This window comes from Cydia pomonella, chromosome 4 (assembly GCF_033807575.1).
Source record: "Cydia pomonella isolate Wapato2018A chromosome 4, ilCydPomo1, whole genome shotgun sequence".
NCBI lineage: Eukaryota > Metazoa > Arthropoda > Insecta > Lepidoptera > Tortricidae > Cydia > Cydia pomonella.
Genome location: NC_084706.1, coordinates 4,746,773 through 4,766,423, shown reverse-complemented (window position 1 = coordinate 4,766,423; position 19,651 = coordinate 4,746,773). Strand labels below are relative to the sequence as shown.

The window sequence follows — 19,651 nt, the reverse complement described above, 5'->3', positions numbered from 1 at the left end:
CGACCAAACGCGTGCGCTACAGTACTCGCAGTACCTAACTAGCAATACTAGTATGCTCATCAACATATGCAACGGATATCGAGCGCTATAAAAAAAAGTTGTTACTTATAATTTCCAAGTAAAGTAATAGGTACAAAGTATGTAAAGGCATGTTTATTTATGTATGCATGTAGAAATCTAACCGGTTACGTATCTGCTTACCTAATATTGCTCGTAAATTGTCCAACTACGAGTAAGTATTCGCGGATAATTAATGGATGTGTGCGGTATTAGCTTCAGATAGAATCAGATTCGAGTCTCGTTGGCAATTACCGATGACTACAAAATACGTCGAATTCCACGTAATTGCTGAGAATATTACGGCAGCGAGCTTAATTGTTCTCGACTTAATTAATTAAGCTTTTGTTTGAAACTAACAGCAAAGTGTAGAGTTGGCAATTCTAAATTGGATCTTGTAATTACCTTACCATCCCTTTTGCTGAAACTGTCTACCTTCAATTATGGGCGAAGCTTTTGTTAATGGAATCAATTATAATTGAGACGCGATGTGAAGTCTATTCGCGTTCCGATAATCATTTAACAATGCCTTAATTAATTTATTGTCGTTACACTAATTGGGTGCCGTACCTACACGGGCGCGGGCCCTGACAAGTACACAGTTACCTACCTACAGAGCCGAACATGGCGCTAATTTTTGCCAGTGCCAGTGCATTGGTGAGGTTAGTGTACCAGCAAGTCAATACTAGTGATAAAGACCTAATAATGATAAGACTTCAGTGGCATTCGAGCTTTTAAATCTGTTATTGACATATAAAAACGAGAAGGGCGAATTTTGTTATTCTCTCAAGTTCATCTTCAAACTATATGTCAAAAGGAAAATTTTGTGTTTTTGTTACTCAATTACGCACAGTTGATTTAAATTAAGTTAGGTTATTTTTTGCACTTGTTTTTCGTGGCAATAAAGTATTTTTCTTTCTTTCTTTTCTTTCTTTCTGAAATAGCGGCACGGATGTGAATAAAGTTTACCACACAGATATTTTAAAACCTGGATTAAAGAATCACAGGCCAAGTGTACTCGTACCACACTTAGTAGTTTAGTAGGTACTATAGTTGCCGTTTGTACTCGGTTCATTAAAGGACGATATTGTGTAAACTAGTACTTAACGGATGTCGCGTGGGCCGCGGAGATCATTAAGAGACCTCTAATGAGCAACTGTAGTAATATTCCTAATCGACGCTCAGCACCGCGCCACCGAGCTACGAGTACATATATACACACTGACACAAAGCACGCACACAAAGGCTAATTTATTATTTTATATATTTACATGGTTATTTTATCTAACGGCCCGATTCGAAGAATGAGATACGATAACGAGAAGTTCTGGTTGAGACAAGTTCTCATTTAGATATCGTTTTTATGTCGTATAATTGACAGAAGCAGCTCGATTCGGGCAACCAATGTCAATTATCGTTAGAAATATCGTAGATAGATCTTATTGGGATCACAGCGGAATCGAAATAAACGTCAATTTTGACATGTAGTTTAGTTATCGATCTTTTAAAGATCTTTCCAAGATCTTAAACGTGTCTTAATCATTCTTCGAATCGGGCCGTAAAACAATTTTAATTAAATGAAATGAAATACAACTATTTTTACGCCAGATACCTACACTGACGAATTTTATTTCCTGCGACACCATTAATATAATTAATTATACCACTCACCCCATGAAGCATTCCTAAACAGTTTGTACAGAATTAAATTTGTGATCAATATGATAGATTTAACGTTACTTATTTGTTTGGTTATGATTATTACAATAGTTTTATTACATTTAAGCTTTAGTCAAGTACGTAGATTATGTCTACAATAATATTGTTAATAATTCTAAACTTAGTACCAAAAAATAAAAGTTAAACCTGTCACTATTACAACTTAATTTTAAACATGCTTGCATAAATGATGTGGTTTTGATCGTCATTTTTTATGGTATGGTTATCGTCATTGTTTATAATAATAATAATAATCGTCATTGTAACCGTTATGAATGAATATATTTTGTTAAAACGAACGACAATCCATATGAAATATGTTAATGAAAGCGAATTATTTATAGCAGTATTGTTCGATTCCGATAAATGAATACTTATCCAGTCGTAAGTAATAATTAGCTTATTTATTAGTTTCCACATAAGAACAATACACATCATATCAGTTTTTGTTGGGTAGATATCGCAACTGTTCCATCATTAATGGCAAGCGTGGCAAAAACTACTGCATTGATTCAATTTTCATTTGCACATTCACTAGGCATTATAAATTAATTAATATTCGTTCTAGTTATAATTGTGGTTACTAAGTAGGTACCTACTTTAAGTATTGTTTAGCGTGATAATGACAGGGAAAATGGCATTTCCATCATAACATCAATTAAATTTGCTACTTTAACATACAATGCTTGTTATAATTTCTTGTTATATTTTTTTAGCTCCTACATAATAAAAAATAACCAAAAACCAAATAACAAGCGATCACAGGACAACATGTGCAACGTCATAAAAATGTGTTGAATTTAATAAAGATCCCAGCTCCAACGTGAATCTCATAATATTCGTGCAACTACCGAATCACGTCACACTAACTAGCCCATTGTGTCGCGCGGTAAAGCGTGCCCCAGCCAACTTTAATTAAGACACAATAATTAAAATAACAAGCTGGCGTGGGATCGCATACGCGCGACTAATCCACCGGCCGTCATTACCTACGCGTCGCGCCGCGTCGTGCCATCCCTGCCACCTCAAGCCTTTGTATTACCATGAATAACAAGGTATAGCAGGACAACTCCAAGAATTAACGAGACCTCATTATGCAACCGCTTAAAAATATATTCAATTAAAAAGACGCTCAACCTTAACCCAATATGTAAGAATAGGGCGCACTTATAAATCTATGGTTTTTTTTTGACGAAATGTAAACAAAATTAAATATGATACATATACAATAATTAAATAGATTAGTACTTATTAACCCACCATTATTAAGTAGTAAAATAGATACAATCGCTAATATCAACATCAAAAGTAGTCAACCTCATTAATGTTTGGTTTCCCTGTTTGTCATAGATGTAATTAAGTAGTTGTTTACTTAAATGTTTATCTAGTAATGACCACAGTATGGCACCACTCTGTTAAGAATTATCTCTGGATAATAAAACTTAATTGCACGTGACATCGTCAAAAGTTAATGAGATAACTTCATTAAAAACATCTGTTTAAACAGCAAAATATGTTATCTTGGTGTTACATGTGTAGCAGCAATTGTAGCTTCCTCGTTCTTAATTAATTTTAGCGTAAACATACAATGTTTCATAAATTATCTATTAACTGAAACGTATATTTTAAGTGTACATTTGAGTAAAAACGGATATTATAAAATATCACACTATCTAGAAAACCTTAAGAGTTAATAAGTATGTGTATAGTGTAAATAGATAATTTAATTTAATTTATTTTTTAAGTTAATGTGACGTCCGAAGGCCGAGCTCCGCGTATTGCCGAAGACCCGAAGCGTTACCTGCGAGGCTCACTAGCGGGGAAGTTGAAGCTTAAACACGACCCAATTGTTCTACGCCATAAAGTGATTGTAAAATTCTATTATGAAAATAAGTGATATATGATATATACCGACAATCACAATATAAATTCCTAAGAATTTACCACCCGTAGTTTTAAGTGAAATTGTATATTGTGAGATAAATAAATCATATCATATCATATCATATCATATATATACTACCTGTTGCCCGCGACTTCGTACGCGTGGTTGATAGGTATTATTCTACATACTAATCAAAAGATAACAGTAGGGACGTTTCATCATTATACAACACATGAGATTTTTCTGTCACCTACGAAGTTTCAAGCCCCTAACTGAAAAAAAAGTTCTCGATACGAGTATAATCCCTCTCAACCCCCTGAGAAGATTTTCAAGTACACTATTAAAAAAATGTTCGCTCCCGAATTTAGGAGATTCATATGTACCCTAAATTTTCAATGACAAACTTTCAATGAGAGCCATTTTAACTCCCTTAGGAAATAAATTTCTCAAAACGCTGAAATCACATTTCTTGTTTTCTATTACGAAATTTAAAGTTAACTATTTACAAAAAAAATTGCTCCCGATGCAAACCCTTTTTTCGCAAATTAACTTAGGAAATAAATTTTCAAAAACTGTGAATATTAGTATTTGTCTATTTCAATATAATGCCTTTTTTTCAAGTTTTAAGTTCCGTACCACATATAAACTTCTATCGCCTTTTAACCCCCTTAGGGGTTGAATTATCAAGAACGTTGAAATATTTTTGTAATCTTATATTATGCCCTTCTAAGAAGTTTTGAAGCATTTGTAATGGATTCAAACTTTCAACCCCTATTTAACCCTTTTAGGGGATGAATTTTTAAAAACGCTGAAATATTTAAATAAAATACCTTTTTACAAAAGTATCAAGGTCCTAGCTTAAAATAAAACTTGAAACCCATACAAACTTTCATCCCCTTTTTAACCCCCTTAGGGATTGAAGTTCCCAAAATCGCTTCTTATTTTTTGTACGCTTTATAAGTGTAACCTGGTGCGCAAATTTCAATTTTAGTTTCGGCTGCAGCGTTGATGAGTCAGTTAGTAAGGATACATGATGATGATAATTATATGAAGAAATTCCTCTTTGTATTAAAAATTCGTATAATACATATTCAATACTTTAATGTTGGGCTTGGTTGAGTTCGAAAGCAAAGTAATTCTAACAATAACAAGATACAGTAATTAGGTACTTAGTTACAGGGGGTTGTTACTTGGTTACAGATAAGAAAAGTATCTCTCATGCAGTCACCAAGCGTTCACAATGCCGCCTAATGTCAAGAGTGTCGAGGAGGTAATCTAATACGGATCTCTTTTTGTTGCGGAGTCTGGGAACCAAGTGCGCTACTTTTACCACTTTCCCAGAGTCAGGAAACAGGCACGTACTAAGGAGACATCGTCAGCCTGATTGTGATCTCAGAAAATGTATGGAATTCGTCTAAATCATCAAATATCACATCAAGGTATCTCGAAACATTGTTCTTTACTCCCTGTCAAGAGAAATCGTTCTCTGATTTAAGCAGGAGTAGCATAATTAAAAATATTTTAGGTAGAATCGACATACACATTTGGTACATAGTAAATGTACTATATACATGTAGACATGTTTTAAAGTTTAGTTTTTTTTGGAGTAGCCAGTAAGGTAATTTTACATGTCAAAACGTAGCATATCAAAACTTTATCGAAGTATAACTTCTAATTTAAGTAAGTAGGTAAACTTCAAACTTCAAGATTTATTCAGCAAATAGGCCATAAGGACACTTTTACACGTCACCATCATGGAATTTAGTAATGCAAAAAAATACATCAAAAATGATAAAATACAACTACTACTCGTATCTATTGATTTATTATTACTAATAAAAGTAAGTATATAACTTACTTACTTTTATTACCTATAACTTTGATTATTTTGGGCATAAACTACAAACTTATAAACAATAGGTTTATAGGATCAATAAACAAAACTACTTAAATACTGTCTCAGTATCTGTCTTAATTCTTAACAAAAAATATCTGTAAAGATTTGCCTGCATACGAATTGTATAAAATTAATTGCGGACTTGAAGGAAACCAATACTTAACTTCCATGCCATTTACTTACTAAGTACGAGAGGTACCTAAATAGCAGTAGTTTCCGTTTACGTACCGAGTGTACCGACGTACTCATTTACTTGTTTAAAACCTACACTTTACCTACTATAAACACCACATTAAATGTGTATAGTATGTAAAAATACTTAACTGTAATAGATTCCCAGTCGGTGGCAACAATATAAAAATCAAAGGAGGAATACAACTAATACTTAATGTTATTTTATAGTGATGAACACTGATATCGTTATCACAAGTCGAGAGGTGACACATTGTCCCAGTTTTCATTTACTAGCGTCTGTTCGTAAAGAGAAGAGTCGTGAAATGTACGGGGCCTATTACATTCCACGACTCTATTCTTTTTAAACTGACTCTAAATATCTAAATTATCAGTTACCAACTGACAACAAAGGGCATGCGTGGGGTTCATTTTTGCGCGCCTTTCCGCAAACCTCCACTTTATTTTCCCACATTAAGTATTGGTTGCTATTGTAACCAGTAATTTTCTTTATTTATCAACCTGGCGTAGTTAAGTTAACAATATTGTTTAAAAGGCGAGAGACGTTTTTAGCAGCTTAGCATACTCGTCCATACAAAAGAGAAAATGTATTTCCACTTCTAAATATTTTCCATTCTCCATGTTTTTTTTTTTTGGTATGTTATTGACACAATGAAGGACTAGGTATATACAGGTGTCCCTAGCCATTGGACAAAGCCGAAACGTACATATGCTTTAGGGTATTTAGGACCAGTGTACAAAGTATAATAACAACAGGTGTAGCGGTTACAAAGAAATTAACAAATTACGATTTTTTACTTTGGAGCAGCCTGTATGTGTTAGTAGCTCCTGAGGTAATATCCTCAAAGAATAGTATGGAACCTTCTTCGACCTTTTTAATTATCTTTTTATTTATGAAACTAACTGACTTTTGAAAATGTCATCATTATCAAATATTTCGAGCAAATTGTCAAAAACACTGCCAAAGATTAATAGAGTGTGTTTCTTTTTGTTGTCGATTATTGCAAATAAATTTTGTTCGAAAATTCATTTTTTTATCTTTTGTTCTAATTAAAAAAAAAATTAACGTTAGAGCATTTCTGAGAAGTAACCCTACGTGGGATTTCAGGGTTTGTCCAATGGCTAAGGACACACTGTAGGTTTTCCTTTTTTTTTTTCAAAATTACTAAAATAAAATAAAACTTATAGCGAAACTTATGAACCTAGAATATATAATGCTTAAGCGATCGACATCAAAACCAAATTGATGTGTTAATATTTAGATAGTGGAAAGCGTTTTCTCCCGAAATGGATTTATTTATTTATTAAGGTTTACCAACAATTATTTAAACCAATGCTAAACATAAATTACATGCATGTATCCTTATTGAGTAGTGTAATAATTACTTAAAGGTAAACTCCACATGCGACAAAGTTGTGATTCATACTCAAAAACTAACAACAGTAGGTAAGTATCATAAATTACACTTAAGTTATTTAGTACTAAGGTTTCTGCCAAAAATTAAACTGTTGAGAAAAAATAAATATGCATTTCATAGAAAAAATACCGTTATTTCGTTAGAATCGAAAAGCTATTCAGAGTATTCAGACTCTTAAGTGATTTCCCAGCTAGAATATTACAAGTAAATAATTTTCATAGTAAATTAAGTAAAATAGTAAATTATTGTAGAACATGGTTATGCAATGGATCATTAAAATTATACGTTACGTTTAATTAAAACCCCCATATATGTTTTGTATCAAATTATTAAGGCGCTTCTACTTAGTTACAGTCCAGCTACTTAAAAAAATCCACAGCTAGGTACCAGTTATATAAACTTATAAAACAATAAATAAAAGCTTAAAAAAATATTAACCCCCCCGCGGTAAAATCCTGAAATTCAGGAGATTTGACGACTTACCTTAAAAAATAGTTTTTTCTATAATTACGTTGAGAAGGAAATAAGCGAAGCACTTTAAGTAAACGGTCCTCTCCGAGCTGACCTCAACAATCCACAACAAACAATTTCACAGTCACGATAATGGAGCACTTATTTGTATTTGTCCACTCCAGCTGGCACTTTCAATAAGATTTATTGATACCGGTCTAATGAAACTCGGAAAATCCTTAATGGAATAAAGCAATCGTATGTCCGACGCGCGGAGATCGATGGCGCGCGATGTATTAATATTTGGGATAGGATTGTTAAGACGTTGTTGATACCGGCGAGCGGTTCGTGTAAAGTTTACGGAGCAGAGGCCGCGATCAGACGCGAGTACTCTCGAGGAGGGTTCGCGGCGGAGTGAGCCGCGGGCCGGCGAGCGGCGCCGAGGGCGGGCGTCGGGCTCGGGGTGGAATGGAACAACACTCTAATATAATGACGGAGTCGGAACGCCTCAATACTCTAATTGAAAAAGTATACTCTGACAACACAGCTTAAGAGGGAAGTATATAGCACGTACTCGTAAAGAGAAAATGTTTTTCCACTTCTAAATATTTTCATCATCATCAAAATCAAAGTGATCTGTTATTTAGTTAGTGGAAACCGTTTTCTCCCGAAATGGAATTTCATAGAAAAAGTACCGTTATTTCATTAGGATCGCAAAGCTAATCTTCCCTCTTAACATCGTTGCAGCAAAGCTACATCAACGATCAGTCGATCACATACAACGACAACCCAGTTATCGTGAACACTTGTCCATTAAACAAACTTTTAAAACTTAAGTGCAGATGCATTGTGGATTCACGAGCACTTTTAGCCGCAATCAAATGTGAGTGCGTGATCGGATGTAAAAGCGTCACGTCCTCACGTCCCGCGTCCCACAACACTACATACATAGTTAAATAATATCACTCCGCTAGTGGATTCGGGCCTAAATTCAATTCCACCCCTTTTCTCCGCACCCGCTCCAGTAGGAAACCAATCTTCTTTACATTCCCTCGCCGACAAATTTATACTCCTCCATACGTTCTCGGTAATAGGAGTCGGCCGGGCGCGGTGGTCACCGCTGCGTGAATTATTAAGTAAGTGTCGGTCAGCGGTGGCAAAGAAGCGGCAGACGACCGGCCGGTGCGGCGACCGGTGTCCAGCTCCGTGCATCGGCGCTGAGAATTTAATTTCCACCGAGCGGCCGCCCTCACCATTGTCCGCCCAGTATTTCATTACGGCTCGAGCTTTTCTATTAATAAATCACTCTTCGCCTGCGCCGTTTAATTACGTCCCGGATCCGACCGCCGTCTGATTACACTTTCATCGAACATCTAATTAGGAGTACAGCCAAAGCGGGAACGTGAGCTGTATTCTTTGTTCGAGAGTTACATTCGCCCCATATTACACCGCGCACTGCCGGAGCTAAGTTTGAAATGAAGGAACTTTGATTAAAATCGACCGCTTGCAGTGCCACTTTAAACTATGTTATTATACATTACAAATAACTACATAATGGCAACCATGGTGTGGTGACTGCAATTTCAATGTATTTATTTATAGATCTTTGTCAACACAACATGCGAACTTAAGTACTACTTGCAAAAAAACAACCAGAAAAATATTTCCACAGCCCTATCTAAGTATCCTGTATCCTGTATCAAAACTATCAAACAAAACGCAACTTCTACGAGCTCCAATATTTGAATGCTAGTCCTGTTAGATGCTATTACAGCTGACTGTAAATATATCTTAATGTGATAATACTTTAGCGATTTGTTAATAAATAATGATCAGTGAGGTGGCGAATTCGTCAGTCGCGCGTGGAGCGCCGCGCCGTGGTGAGCAACGACCAACCTTTTTAATTTCCTGAAGCGGCCGGCGCGGCGCGGGCAGCGGGCCCGGGCGGCCCGCCCGTTTAACTTATTGCCACGGTTAACGAGAATACGCCGCTGTGTGCCGGCGAAATTGAAGGATTTACTCTCGTCCCTCCTTTATTAAACGTATTGCACACTCGCCCCGTCCATGTGTGCGACTACGCGCAATGCCGAAATTACATTTCACATGAGTCGTAATAACAAGGGCGGGCGTAAATCAACCATTATTAGTTTCTTCTGTTACATACGTCGTTTGTCACAATGTATTGATTTACCAGAACGGAATTTGTCTAATTAAGTATTTCTTACCTACTATTTCGACATAATATATTTATTTGCCACTGCCAGTTCAATTCATGTAAAGTAAGTTATGTTTTGGTTCAATGGTAATACAATTTAATTTATTTTATTTTATTAAATCCACTTAAATCTACAGTTTGTTTTAAAAAATCTTTAATTTCTCTAATATGTATGCCAAGAAAAGCAAATACAACATATGCTTCAGCGAGTAGCTTTCTCACATGTTTCCTTCTTACGCGCGCGCAGTGCACGCATGCTATCACTCGAGGATAGCGGCGTCCAAAGTTTTACTACAGAGCTTACTTAGGTACAGACACCAGCGCAATAAGAGCGCGTCACATATTTTTACGGCCCTCGTTGTGTAACATAATTATTGCAGGTGACTACATTGTTTTGAGCCGGCCGACTTCATCGTATGCGCTCAGCCTAACAATCCTTGTAACCTCCTGCCGACTTGCCCAGGCGACGCCGGGCGCCGAACGCAGTACTTCCTGTAAGCGTATTGCTCAAAGTTTCGCAATATACGCGCACCGAGCCAGTCCTTTATTAAAAACTATTCTCACATTTTTAATTAAAACTTGTTCTCCCACTAAAACTTTATTTAAGCAATAAAGGCGGCGCAATTAGCGGCGCTGTCCCCACCGGCGACTTCACCTACTTTCCTCTGCTTTAATGAGTGTTTTTTAATAAACGCCGGACTGCAGCAAGTTTATTAATTTAGCTTAACGCGTGTCACGACTCCGCCCAGACTTCGCCCTGCAGCTTGTTATTTAGGTTATAGCTAGCTGCTACACTACTAACAATATGAAAGATAAAGATCTCTACTATTTGCCTACTTACAGTATTGCCTACAGCTTACCAAATAAATATGATAGGTTCAACTTTCAAATACTTTCAAGTGCTAATCTAATAACAGGTGAAAACATTTATTATTAGTAGGTAAGACACCGACCTCGCTAATTGTTAATCACAGGACCCTTATTCAGGACAGATTAGTAATTTTGGAGACTCCGATAGTGCTTGTCTAAATTAATGACTGTACGTTAAATATTAAGAATTGTTGCAAGTCTAACGACGCATTAATTAAATGTATACCTACTACGTCCAATCGGAGCCATCCGCACTAAGTACTATAATTAAGGACCACTTAACGCTAACTTTAATCAATATTTATGTGTCATTAATTATCTCACGCTTCCATTAGAGCTGCTTCAGAAGTTTATTTTTATCACAAACCGATTAGAGTCGATATACGTTATGAATCCAAAGTAACAATCGTTGTCGAGGTTCAAACTAAAAGCCTGAATGACGCGGAGCCGTCCCCCCTGGCAAGTGTTCCGGCCGTAATTACATTCCCGTGTCTAACAAATGGAGAATCGGTGTTGATTTGTGTTTAGCCGAGTCCATGATCCGGCCCGCGACGGCTGTGTGAGTGCGCCTTTACGACAACTTTATCTCATGTTGTGGACATTACATTACATTATCTACTTAAAATTAGATCATTTTTATTTATCTCGAACTGTACTTTAACTTGTGTAGGGAAACATATATGTTTTGGCAGTTATTTTCAAATTCTGCTTTAATTAATTCAATTCAAAAGTATTAATGTCTAAAATCAATACAGATTGAGATACTAATAAAACAATACAAACTTCACCAATTGTGTCAAAATGAAGAACTAAGGCATATATTTAATAAGTCTGCACATTGATTATATTTTGAATAAGACTTATAAATATGTGATAATGTTACACAACATCTTAGAGATCGACTTGTCATTTGTCATCAACATTCTCCTAGCCTTAATACGGTTTTTTGTGCAAGAGGAGCTGGCTGACTGGCTGGAGTATCAATTACGAATTCAATTTTTGGAAAAGCTTACGTTAGCCTGACAACGGCTTTTTTTAAACGTTCTACAAATTGGACGTGCAATACCTTGCGCCGGTAAATTAGTTGAAAGCCTACCGCTATAGGCCAGAGCTAGCCCCTGAAAACGGTATATTATAAATGTTATAATGAGAGCAACGAAACCTGTCTAATTAGTTTGCCCTTAACCCGGTGAAATTAAGAGTGAAACCCAATCAGCTATAGAAACCATGATATTAGCGAAAAACTGATTTGTGGGACTTTTGACCTTGAATAACTTCGGATGCGCACACGAGATATTCTGTGACTCAGAGCTGTAACTTTAAACGGTATTACAGTAACTGTACAAAACTAAACTAAGAAAAATAACTAGTTTAAATTCTAAAATAGGCCCTTGAGGCATTGCACCATCAAGGATGCTGGCGCACCATCAATGATGATACGTTGTGCGGGGAAGCCGGCAGCTCTTCGGATGGCCTCATTGTGAATTATGATATACGATTTTCAGTTCACCTGACTGTAGTTTCTCCCAACAAGAACAGCTGGCAACGTTATATGGGCGACGATAATTGCTTACCACAAGGCGATTCAGCTGCTCGTTTGCCTCCAATATCATAAAAAAACTGATTAATACATAGTAACCCTTAAAACAACACTAAACTCATATTTCTAAAACTTGCATCCCTCAAGTGGCCGGTTTTCTGACATCCACTGATGAACACCTGGCAAACACCATACCTACACCAGCAATCAGGATAGTTTAGCAAACTAACTGTCTATTTTTGTTGCTCTTATTATCATATTAATGTACGCAATAACAGAAAATTTGAAATAATCTCCCACCACCACTAAGGAGTTCTATGTCGTTGCTAAAGTTTAAGAAGCTGGTTAAAGCACATTTACCTATTTATGTATATATTAGTTTATTAATCAGTCGAAGTAACTCACATACGCGCACACACACACACATATATATCTACATATATCTAGTAAAAAACTGAGACTGGTACTCATTGCCTATACCACAAAATCACATCCCTAATAGGTGTAGTTAAATTTTTGGTGAATGTTTTATATAATGTATTTTGTGCAAATAAGTGCATTTTGTTTTTTTTTTTTCACGTGCAATGTTTTTTTTTTGGTAGATATGGCAATATAAACGTGTACATTATAATATTAAAAAATTACACGTCTCTCTCTTCTGTTTTATATCATAATTTTATTGACGTCAACTTATCGTAAGTTTCACTTGTACTCGCACTTTTCGCACGTCAAACAAAATTGCACCAGTCAAAACGTAGTATGATCATATAACCACCATTTCCGGGGCTAGCTCTCCGTCTACCATTGCATTTCGTGCAAAGCTTAGGCCACTAATTGCGCGCATAACGACTGCTTGAAAACGAAGCCTTAGTCAGCGGCCTAAAACGTTCCAGCAAGATAGAATCAGCACACGGATTTTCCATTACGGTTATTTACTGTGACGAGTTACTGGACACATTAACATAACCTATGGTGCATTAATAAAAAGTACCTGGGCGACTGAGCTTTGCTCGGTTATAACTATTTATTGTAATATGGTGGTGTATAGGTGATAATCTTAACTACATTTTTTTACTAAATTAAACTTGTCTAAAACAATAAAAAAAAAAAAAAAATATATAAACTTAAATATATAAAAGAAAAAAAGGTAATCACCGGGCGAGATTCGAACCCGTAACACTCGTTTCTAACCGTCCGCGTCTTAACCCACTGGACCAGACGGACAGTGGCCGGCGACACGAAATTAGCGACCATATTCTGCGTCGAAAGAAAAACGCATGAAAACTCGAAAACACGCGTTTTCCCAAACATAATACTAACCTAGATCGATTGTATACCCCCAAAAACCCCCATATACCAAATTTCAGCGAAATCGTTAGAGCCGTTTCCGAGATCACAGAAATATATATATATATACAAGAATTGCTCGTTAAAAGGTATAAGATATGGTGCAAAAAAGGCGAGATTTTATTTTTGGAATAAACTTTAATTACAACGAAAAATATGACGTCATTTATTTAAACCAGGTATCAGTTTTCAATGATACAGACATTAAATAGCTACCTACTTTTTTACTAACCTAGTTATTGCGTAATTTTACTAAGGAGAAAATAAAAAATCAATAGTCCGAGGGCGTTGCGGTTTAATTATTTGCATTGAGTACCTACACATTTAGTTTCTCCTACTTTAACATCTATAAAAGACCTTTGTCCGATCTCGATTGTACCTAAGTAGCTACAAGTACCTATTAAGAGACAAATCTATGAGGCGTAAGAAACCAATCTCATTAAAACCATGTATATATGTCTCAATGTTTGTTAGAGTGAATAGGGATCGTTTGCGACCATTCGGAAGAGGTCGTTAGGCGAGTCGACTCGTATATCCCGCGAATATTGGCCGCTAACAATGTGCGTCTTTATAAGTTTTTAACGAGCACGGACGGTATAAATTATGTGCGCTGGGCACTGGGTCTCGTTATCTGGCTAACGGCGTAGGAGCTTAATGTAGCGAACGCTTTATTGTAGCCACTTAGGAGTTGCAGCAACGACTTGTACAGCTTACCATTTTAGCGGAAAGTTTTTTTATTAAAGTTTTGTTTTGAGTAATGGACGTATTATTCTGACGCTGACTATTTTATACGTTTATGTGAAAATGTTTGCATAAAATTGAGTCAAAGATTTACCTAGTGTTACGAAAAATTAAATTTTAAAGAATAATTAAAAAGACCCATTTTTAGATCACAGGGGGGGGGGGGAGAGTATACTTATATGGAAAACTAAACAAATTGTAGTAAACTAAGTAGTAAGCATTGGCGTATGTAAATATTTAACTACTGGAGAAATGCAACCTGTTTCTACAGGTTCTTCTTTTACTTTCTATTTCTCTTCTGAGAACAGCCGGAAAGACATACGAAAGCATCCTTCGATTCTGAAACGTCGCTTAACGCACGCTTCGCGCATTTAGGCAGTTACTTCCTTCCCCATTCCCTTTTCGCATACCAAGTGATATTCGGTAGCTAAATTATGCTATGGCATATGTATAAATCCAAAGGTTTTCCTGCAAGCAAAGATAACCACAAAAGCTTTTCCTTTCCACTTGCCCTGGCCTGCGTCTAAGGGCTACGCTGTAAGTCCAATTTGGTTAATGATAATGAGACTATTATTTCCACACTATGAGTGCTTTACTATACATTTTCTCTGAAATAAGGGCTGGTAGGTATAATAGTTAGGGCGTTAACGAGTTGCGGGACAAGAGTTAGTGCGCGTTTCCATTAGCTCGGTACGACCCAATCATTGAAAATATATCTAACCCACTTCACGGTGTCATCAGTGCCATGTATAGCGAGCTGCAAAATTGCATGCACACGATTGCGTAATCATGTAATTTTTCTGGTACACATATATACAGTGTCCTTGTAAATAATGGGCATGCTTCTAACCACCGATAGAAGTACGGTAAGGCCGGTCCGGTTGTCATATTAAATGTAAGTACTAATAATACTTGGTTGTTCGATATCTGAGGCGTAAAATTAACCACTTTAAAAATATTACAGAATATGGGGTGTGTAATATTTGGTATATTTTTTTTTTGTATGTTTTCATTCGATATAACAACATTTGGTATATTTTTAAAGGGTATAATCACTAATTACATATAATTTACATTTAGTATAACAACAAAATATATACACTTATTTCGTACATTCATCATTACGTATAACGTTTATTTCGTATATACTACATTTGATATAACAGTTTTTTATTATAACAATCATATAGTATAATTAACTTTTAATACCTATAAAAAAGAAGAAAGTAAATTTGAACCAATAACAAAGAATTAATCAAATACTTGAGCGGAAACAAGAATACAAGGAAGGTGAATTTCTGCGAGCAATGACTTCTAATTTAAGTTTAAAATGATATTGCAAAGTTTAATAAAAAAATATATATTTAATTTTTTGTATACATTGCGCTTTATTTAACCATCTTAAACTAATTTATATCATTTCCTGTAGGTATCGCAGTTCTAACCTAACATAACCTATTTTTTCTGATAGCAATCCGTTTCTTTAGGGGTCACAGTGCAAACCTAACCTAACCTACATTTGTGATAGCAGTTCGTTTCTTTAGGGTTCACAGTAAAGTTCTAACCTACCCAATTTTTCTGGTATTTTTTTTTTACTACGTCGGAAAATTAATTATTAAATTTGAAATTATATCTCTAATACATTATATAAACAATAGTTATTCTAAACCGGAACATGCGACGCAACAGAAAACTGTGTCGCCAAGATAATTTTTAGCTTTTAATTTATAAAATAAACAGATTTTTTTTCTTATCACCGATCACAATAGAAAACGAATTGTTGGACGCCTCTGTCTGAGTCTGAACATTCTAGCGTGAGTCATACTTTAACCCGCTTTTAGACCACGAGAAATGAAAAAAATGACGTGAGACAATGGAGCCTCGAGCACGCCCCTAACTGTGGACTTGTTATAAATAAGCGGTCTCTCGTAACGAGCCCCGGCCGAGCTGCGCTCGCGTCCCTGCAGCGCTGATTTACTACTACCCTTTATTTACCTCCCAATTACAATAATGAAGCTAAATATTATAACTCCATACAAATTGACTACTTTCTAATGTTGCCTTCAGTACGGATCAAATGAAAGAAAATGATAGAGAACTTCCAATTCACTGATTTACTACTACCCTTTATTTACTGCACATTACAAAAATGGACGCGTTTTAACTGCATTTCGGTGTCATCTTTAGTATGGATCAAACGAAGGAAAATGATAAATAACTTCAGCGCAGATTTACTCGGTACTAGCCTAAATTTCTGCACAATTACTAAAATCAAACGAGGTAAAACTAAGAACATTAAAGGTACATACCATTAAAAATACCTATAACTAGTAAAGCATAAGTACCGTTTTTAGGGTTCCGAACTCAATCCAGGGTTCCGAACAAGAGTAAAATGGGACCCTATTACTAAATCTCCGCTATTCGTCCGTCCGTCCGTCTGTCCGTCTGTCACCAGGCTGTATCTCATGAACCATGACAGTAAGACAGTTGACATTTTCACAGATGATGTATTTCTGTTGCCGCCATAACAACAAATAAAAATAAAATAAACCGTCGATGGGCGAGTCCGACACGCACTTGTTCGATTTTTTTTGTCTTAATATAGAATGAAATAGGCGGACCCTGGCGCTAGACCGGAAAAACGCTAGATTGAAGAAGAATATAGAATGAAATAGGCGGACCCTGGCGCTAGGCCGGAAAAACGCTAAGTTGAAGAAGAATATAGAATGAAATAGGCGGACCCTGGCGCTAGGCCGGAAAAACGCTAAGTTGAAGAAGAATATTGAATGAAATAGGCGGACCCTGGCGCTAGGCCGGAAAAACGCTAAGTTGAAGAAGAATATAGAATGAAATAGGCGGACCCTGGCGCTAGGCCGGAAAAACGCTAAGTTGAAGAAGAATATTGAATGAAATAGGCGGACCCTGGCGCTAGGCCGGAAAAACGCTAAGTTGAAGAAGAATATAGAATGAAATAGGCGGACCCTGGCGCTAGGCCGGAAAAACGCTAAGTTGAAGAAGAATATGTGATAAAATAGTTTAATTTATTATACACCATTACAAACTCGAATCGTTACCGTATAAAGCTATAAAACGTCAGAAAAATTATATAGTTTTCTATGTATTGAATCAAAATTCAACTGGACAAAAACGGTACTTCTGCCTTAACTATCGAAATAATAATCTTAATTATCGAAATAAGCAAATATCGAAATCTCCATAGGAAGTGACCCACCTTGACACATTTCAGATTTGCCCTATGACTGACTGGTAAGATACCCGCAATAGGGTATTCGACTGTACCTATCTAAAATAAATTATTTCACACCATGCGTGAAATTAAAGCACCAGATAATTATTTAAAAAACTAAATAGGATAGAAATATAAAAATGTGCCTTGAAAACCTAACTGCTTGACAAACATGCAGAGAACAAATGTCACTTCTACAAATACATATGCCTTTAACATTTGAGGAGTACCCTGGTTTCCTCATGGACCCCATCGTCAGAACTCGAACTTGACAAAAATTTGCCTGAAAAATCTAATTTGCTTAACAAACACAACGAAGAGGACAAATCGCCAAAAGTGTACTATGCGTCGTTCAAGAGTTCCATTCTGACCATCATCAGCAGTTCCACTACATCAAATGTCACTTTTTTAAATGTAAATGCTTGATTTGTTAAAGAAAATACAAAAATCATTATATGTATGCCTTTCACATTTGAAGAGTTCCCTCGATTCCTCATTGATCCCATCATCAGAACTGAGTTTTGACAAAACCGGAATCAATCTGTATAGATATAAATTCAACAAAAAAATAATTTTCAAAATCGGTTCAGAAATGACGTAGTTATGGAGTAAGAAACATTTTTAAAAAACATACAACCGAATTGATAACCTCCTCCTTTTAAAATCTTGAAGTCTGTAAAAAAATAAACTTTGAACATGATCGGTTAAGCCATGTTTGAGTTTTCTTAAAAAAAACAATAGTAAAAAAGTTGTAAGTGCAGCGTTATTTAGAACATCGACAGAACTTTGTCCCATATTTTAAAAGTAAATACCTTCTTATTAAAAAACAAAATTGTTAACTAATGTATTATCACAATTTGCCTCTAATTGATGATTACCCTTTTTTCAAAATTTAAGCGTCCTATATGCTTTTTATTATGTAAATATTTTTAATATACGTTAACACTCTTCAATATAAAAACGATTTAGTTCTTAAATCTCACTTTTTAAAATATTTAATAAGCAATCAATTTTACTATTAAATTTATAGTTTATATTTTTTGTATATATACAAGATGCCCGTGAGCATTGCGAGAGATTTTAACGGGGCATTTCTGATGGCAACAGAAGCAAAAAATGTTATATGACTTTTTGTAAAATTCTCTTTTTTTTCCTTTTTTTGAACACTCCTGTACATAAAACGTAATTTTTATTGATAAACACATAACCTAAAATTAGCTAAAAAAGTTTATTTTTATTTGGGTACCCCCAAATACATTTTTTTTAATTTTTCGATGTCAATCAATAGGTATGTCCAGACTAAACCTCAAAGTGGCAATACCGCAGTCAAAAATGTGTTTTGTACCGACTTATGGCGAAAGAATGATTTCGAAAAACATTTAATTATCTCTGAAACTAGGCCTAATCCAGAAAATTTTATATCACATTTTAGTTTCTAAATATTACCAGGAATGCTTAGTTAAAATGTCTCGCAATACTCACGGGCACCTTGTATATTGCAATTACCCAAAAACGATGATTTCTCAGTAATCATTAATTTGAAAGCTGAACATGTTAACATGAGCGTTGAACATAAATTTAATACTTAAATAAATAAAAATAAAGAAATGATTAACATTCCCTCCATTTGCAACTTTGGCAGCAGTGCCACAAGAACCAAAGTAATTATAAAGAAGTGCAAATTTCTAAAGCAGCAATCAGCTTAAGCCGTAATACGGAAACCATTAAGGGCGGCTGAAAGTTAATAAGTAATACGGTAATTGCCTGGCAGGACCGCACTCGGGCCTGCCCCGCCCTCGCTTCTTACGCGGCTGCGGCGAAGCCGAAAATAGAGGGTTATGTCTTTGTATTATTGGAGCATTCCACAGGGCGTCCCGTACAAACACGAATGTCCCGTACATAAAAAAATCCTACAGTCACTATCAAATATATCGGAGTGGCCGAGGTTTTCACAAATATCTGAACACGCCTCTACTGTGAAGGCGTTAGAGTGCGTGATGTTCAAGATACTTTTGAACACTGGCCGCTCCGATATATCGGATGACCTATTTGATTTTTTTTCCAGCCTTAAAA

General features: G+C 35.8%; 1 protein-coding gene across 2 annotated transcripts in view; it reads right to left on the bottom strand.

The window, feature by feature from the left end:
• LOC133516913 (LIM domain only protein 3-like) overlaps window positions 1–8,291 on the bottom strand; it is an 89,734-nt gene extending 81,443 nt beyond the window's left edge. The window contains exon 1 of one of the 2 annotated variants that reach the window (XM_061849957.1): window positions 7,652–8,291. The gene's annotated coding sequence lies outside the window, so the exon portion shown is untranslated. The remainder of the gene's footprint in view (window positions 1–7,651) is intronic. The other variant, XM_061849956.1, reaches the window with a different exon arrangement.
• Window positions 8,292–19,651: the final 11,360 nt, after the last annotated feature.